Source organism: Marmota marmota, unplaced genomic scaffold (assembly GCF_001458135.2).
Source record: "Marmota marmota marmota unplaced genomic scaffold, marMar, whole genome shotgun sequence".
Taxonomy (NCBI): domain Eukaryota; kingdom Metazoa; phylum Chordata; class Mammalia; order Rodentia; family Sciuridae; genus Marmota; species Marmota marmota.
The window spans coordinates 16,906,522-16,912,521 of NW_025999869.1; the positions used below are offsets into that span (position 1 = coordinate 16,906,522).

The 6,000-nt window shown below is 40.6% G+C and overlaps 1 protein-coding gene across 4 annotated transcripts in view; it reads right to left on the bottom strand.

Moving 5' to 3' along the window:
* The window catches only part of Sgcd (sarcoglycan delta), a 938,532-nt gene that overhangs the window by 281,500 nt on the left and 651,032 nt on the right, over positions 1 to 6,000 (bottom strand). The gene's annotated exons all lie outside the window — the stretch shown is intronic.

A 6,000-nucleotide genomic window follows, 5' to 3' on the forward strand; every position in this document is an offset into this window, starting at 1 on the left:
CAGGATAGCATCTTTATTTTCATTTAAATGAGACCATAAGAGCATTTCCTTTGAAATTTTGTGAGTATACCCCTTTGGGGTACAAATGGAAAGATGACACAATTAAACAAAATAATGAATGAGGGAGTGGGTCCCCAAAGCATAACGCAGAGGAGATGTCTTCCACATACAAAGACTTTAAAATATTTAAAAACATTTATAAGAAAAACCTGACACGTCAAGTTTGTTATCCTATGAATCTTACTATTTAGGATGAATGCCATATTTTTTAAAGCTCACTGAGAAGAAAATGTTCGGTTTTTGGTATAGCTATCAATGTGATGAGTGAATGGAGATGAATAAATTATGGGGTACAAGGACTGGTACTAAATGACAGCGAGGGTTCTACTGGCCATTAGATGCTCCCATTCCCTGAGGCTGGATTTTCTAATTGTTTTTTTACAATTTGAAACAACTATTACTCTGATATTTTGATAAGAATTTCTCCATATGTTAGATATGGCTCAGTTACTTAGCGACAAAGGAGGTGTGGATGCTATTTACAGGGGAACTATTAAAATTTTGATCCATTTGGACCCATTTACAATAATTTATTATATGTTTAATGAAGAATTTGAAGGCTCCAATGCAAAGGAGAAGGAAACAATAATTATCCTTATTTGATTATTGCACATTGTATTCACACAAATTATCACATTATACTCCATAAAATGTATGCAATTATTATATTAATCAAAAAATAATTTTTTTAAAAACCAGAAAGTTTGTACATTTCCTTAAGTGATCCTATAGCAAGGAAAGCTTCCCTTTACTTCCCTAGAGTAAGCCACAGCAGGGAGATGGTGTCAAAGGGAAGGAGATGAACTCACAGGGAAATATAGGTTCTACTCTTAGTCAGTCTCCACTCATTAACCTTCTCTGGGACCTTAGGTAATTTTCCTGCCATTGGGTCATCTTAACCATAAGAATGGAGTGGAGGATTTACAAGGACACTTAGAACTTCCAAAATGTTATTATTTCCTTCTACAGTATCAGAGATGAGAAATGGGACGCCATACTATCAAAACTATTAGTTGTTCTTTGGGAATGTTCCTACTATATGATTGCCTTTGATATGATTGGAATTCATTCATTCATGCTTTCATTCCCTCAGCAAGTACATATTAAGCATTTGCCATGCACCTGCCCATCCTTACTTAGAGATCGCTAGAGTCTTTTAAAACCTTATGATATGTAAGAATTCCCTAAGAAATTTGCTAAGATCCCAGGTGTAATACAGAGCACAGATAAATAATCCAAATTTTAACAAGCAAAATCGGGCAATTTTGATGTAGGTATTGCCTGGACCATACTAAGAAGCTGTGGTCCAAGAAGAGGCAGGTAATTGGTAGGCTACTCTGAACAGACGAACTCTAGATAGGGCAGAGGGGCGGGAGAGGAAGGGAGGGGGCAGGGGGTTAGCAATGATGGTGGAATGTGATAGACATCATTATCCAAAGTACATGTATGAAGACATAAATTGGTGTGAACATACTTTATATACAGAGAGGTGAAAAATTGTGCTCTATATGTGTAATAAGAATTATAGGGGCTGGGATTGTGGCTCAGCGGTAGAGCGCTCGCCTAGCACAGGCGGGACCCGGGTTCAATTCTCAGCACTATGTAAAAATAAAGGCATTGTGTTGTGTCCATCTACACCTAAAAAATAAATATTTATAAAAAAAAAGAATTATAATGCATTCCACTGTCATGTATTTAAAAAATAAAAGCAATTAAATAATTTTTAAAAAGATGGGTTCTTGAAATGTTGCCCAGGCTGGCCCTGAACTCCTGGGCTCAGTCCATTCTCCCACTTTAGCCTATCAGTATCTGGAATGACAGCCACACAGCCACACCTAGCTAGCAGGCTACTCTAGATGAATGACAGTTGTCATAATAAACGTAGGCTTATGTACTGGGGACAACTGGTGTAGTTCCCACATTATCTGGGAGCCAGGGAGAGCTACCTAGAGGAAAGAATATTCAAAGTGAGCTCTGAAAGATGAGCAGAATTTCCTCAGCTGAAGATGAGGACAAGAGAAATTTTTGACAAAACTTAGGCTAAGCAATTATCAGAACCCAAGAGCTTCCTCCCTTTCCAACCTGTAGCGAATTATCCGAAGCCCTAATTTGAACAACGGACTTAATTTTCCACCCCAATCCCTCCTCAGAAGTATATGCAGAATTTATACACAAATGGACAAATAGATAACTAATTAGGTAGCTAGTAACCAGGGGTGGTAGTGCACTTAGACTCCCATGACCTAGAATAATCATAGGACACAACACTCTTGAGGCAATCTCTGCATCACTTATCAAGGAGATAGTCCAGAGTAGACACAGAAAATAACTTCAGTCCTTGAAATATAGCAAGAACCAACACATAAAATACCTGTGGCTTCCTGTGCTTTCATGTGCATGATATATGCTAAGAAATAAGCAAACTGTATTTGTCTGTCGTGTAAATTTTAAATTTTCCTCACAATCAACAAGCATAGCTAGATAGTAATCTGTAGATAAACGTCTCTATAAAACGTGTCTGGGGATGTCAGCAGCATAGTGACATAAGGGCGAAATACCATTTCCCATAATTAATTTGCAAGTTGCACTCCACTGACTACATGAGAAATTTTGTGTCCAAGGCACCTATCAATATGTGCTAAGCTGTGTGGCCTTGAGCAAGTGACAGAGACTCTCTGTGCCTCCTTTTACTGCCTATAAACAGAATGGCATGAATTAGACAATCTCTAAGAACCGTTGCTATTCTGGTAGCCATGAATCAAGGTAAAAGAATATTTCTAAAGGAATTAATTAATCCTTGGGGATAAAATGACATAAGCATGTTGCTTTTATTTTACCTTGCTCTGCAGATGATCTCTCCCTTATAATAATCCGATCTGAAGAAAAAAGACCGTGTGACGTGCTTAAGTGTAACTAGACTGTTTGCTAAGAGATGCTGTAAATTGAGGAATGACTTTCCGAAGCCGAGATGACTTGCTTTGCAGCTATAATTTCACCTCCTCAATGACTGAGCCAATTTTCTCCTCCAGTTCTCCTATACACCTTTAATGAATACATGTTTCTTTGATTAAATTAACATTTTTGTCTAGCTAATTATCCTGAAAAACCTACGCCTAACTGATCTGGTGGCAACTTCATTACTGCTCACGGGTGCATGTTTGTGACCAATCAGTGTCAGTCAATCGTCTCATCATTAGGGAAACATTAAGTTTGGCTAATTTGGCTTTCCATGGCATCATCATGTTCCCCATGACCAGCCAATCCCCACCCTGAATCGACTGCTTGACAGTGACAGATGTTTTAATCACACGGTTTCCTTCATTAATGTCCATCCCCATTGCTGGCCAGGCTGGCAGCAAATACCTTGATTTGAGACCAAAACTAATTAAATAACTAGCTCTGTAATTACTTTATATAGTTACCCTTCCCTAAGTGGGCCAATATGACAAGAGAGGAAAAATAAAGCCTTCAATGAGGTTGGAGAGGGAGGGAGCCTTTCTGTCGCTGAACTGCATTGAACTTTGCAAGCTTAACGAACAGCGTGCATCTGTGGGGAGTTTCCCTCCTCTCTCAATTTTATGTTCAGAAAAATACATCTCAATTTCACCTGTTACAGAACAGCCAGGATACGGAACAGTGCTTTCTTGGATCTCTGGTGTTTTAATAAGGTTTTAGCATTGAAACGATGCCGCTGGATCTTTCTTATTAGCAGTCACCCTTCTTCAGGTTCTAGCCATGAGAGACCCACACCTTACACACTGCCTTTGCAAGTGGTTCTAATGGTATCTCAGGTGCAAGGGTGGCAATTGGCCTTAGCCTAGCCAGTATTGGGCAGGGAATAATACCTATCCAGGCATGTTACCCAAGGCAATTAGCCGCTGGTATGGGACTCTGAAAGCTATGGCCTGGATCCAACTAGAGTGTGCACCCTCAAGGTTTCATGATTTGGGCACCCATCTCCAATGTGATGATGTGAGTGGTAGTGGACCACCTGTAAGAGGCAGGACCTAGTGAGAGGTCGCAAGACGGGCCCCTCCCTCCCCCTCCAGCTTCCTTCCTACTTATGACCTCTCCTTTATTATGTCCTACTGTGGTTGTGGTGCTAATCCCTTTGAGGAGATATTTTTGAGAGATACTTGCCAGAGCCAGAGATAAGCTGCCTGGACTTTCAGGCTCCAAAAACTGAGAGGAAAAAAAAAAAAAAGAAACGCTTTTCTTCACGAGTATCTGGTCTCAGGTATTTCATTACAGTCGTGATAAATGAACCAATATATTCAGTTTGAGCTACATATAAAGCACCCTCTGTCTTTCCCGAGGCATTTGACATTTGCAGATAGCAAGTTAACAACTGCTACAGTCATGTCATAACCACAAGGGGAGGTGCTTTTGAGAATGGGGCATCCTTGAAGGAAAGGAAAGCCTGAGGGCGGCCCAGGAGGAAGCCGCCTTATGTTGCCACAGCTACACATGACAGTACACCTCCTTCTAGAAGTTTCAGTTTTATGTCCTGATAAAAGACCTTTTTGCCTCAAGACACAGGCAACTGAGGGCGTAATGACTGATACAAGCCCCTTAGCAATCTTTCAAAAATACTTCTACTGTATTATTATTATTGCTGTCCAGAATCATACTGCGCAGGTGGCAGGTGGGAATTTATACCCTCATTTGGGAAACCGAGGATTGAGGCACAAAGAGACAGAGGCAGGCTAAAGCTCACTGAACCAGTTCTGAACGGGGGTTTCCTGGTGGGCCAACCACCAACATGGACCTCTGTTTTCTTGCTTAGTTCACAGTGATCAGTTTCCTCCATCTGGTTCACCCTGAGACATCATGAGGGTAATGTTTGGAGGTGGCAGTAGGGCTCATGGGCAAGTCTTACTTTGGCATCTGTCTGGTTCAAATCTCTGCTCCATCACCTAGTAAGTGGAAAAGATTTGGGAAATTCAAAATGTAACTCCTAGTGTCTGAGCACACATTGGGAGCCCTTAGCACACAGGGAGAGTTCTTCCCAGTTTTCCTAACCAGTAAAGAGAGACTGTTCACCTAAATTTATTATTTGCTTTAAGTTACAAAAATTTTTAACTTTGCCCTCTGTGGTTCAAAATATGCATCATTTAAGCAGTTTACCAAAAAATGTCACTGGCTCCAAACTATAGCAAGGCCACATCCTGCGCTTAGGTCAATATAGTAGCCTAAGACTTTTCTCAGAAATGACTTTTGAAATAAGAAAATGATAGGTCAAGTTAATGTCCACAAAGAAAGACATAACACGATTGGATAACTTCTCTAATTACTGGGGATGAGCCTAAATTCACCGCAGAGAGGATGTCAATTTTTGAAGGTATTTTGAATTTTGGGGGCGGGGCCTGGTTCCTTTCCTTCTGTGCTCTGTCTGGGGCAAGCTACTTAACTTCTCAAAGCCTGTTTCCTCATTTTAAAATGAGATCATTGTTACCTGCTTTTGTGTACACTAACATACACTGAAAGTAAAATAGGCATAAAAGATTTAACCTAGTGGACCTGACCTCCACCCTTTGAAAGTCTCACTAATCAAGTTGACCTTTGGCTGGAATTTGAGAACTTACAGTCTTGGAAGGTCCCATGGTTCCCAGAGCTGATAAGAATGGCTCTCTCTTCCTCTACTCTTGGTGCAACAATATGGGCTTATGGTGAACATCTGATTTCCTTCTGAAGGCCTGGGATTTGGGTATATCCTGGGCACAGACAGTCCATGCCACCAACCCTACAAAAAATGACTTTCCCTGATTAGCAACACTTCAGACATGTTATCCCAAATCTTTGGGGGGAATTAAGAGCTTTCCACTGGCAGAAGACTCTGGTTTCCTGTGGATTTGAACTTCACCCCTCCTCCCTTTTACTTTCCTGTTTTGTTTTTTGTTGTTGTTGTTGTTTTAGTATAGGAGGAGGAGGAGGAGGAGG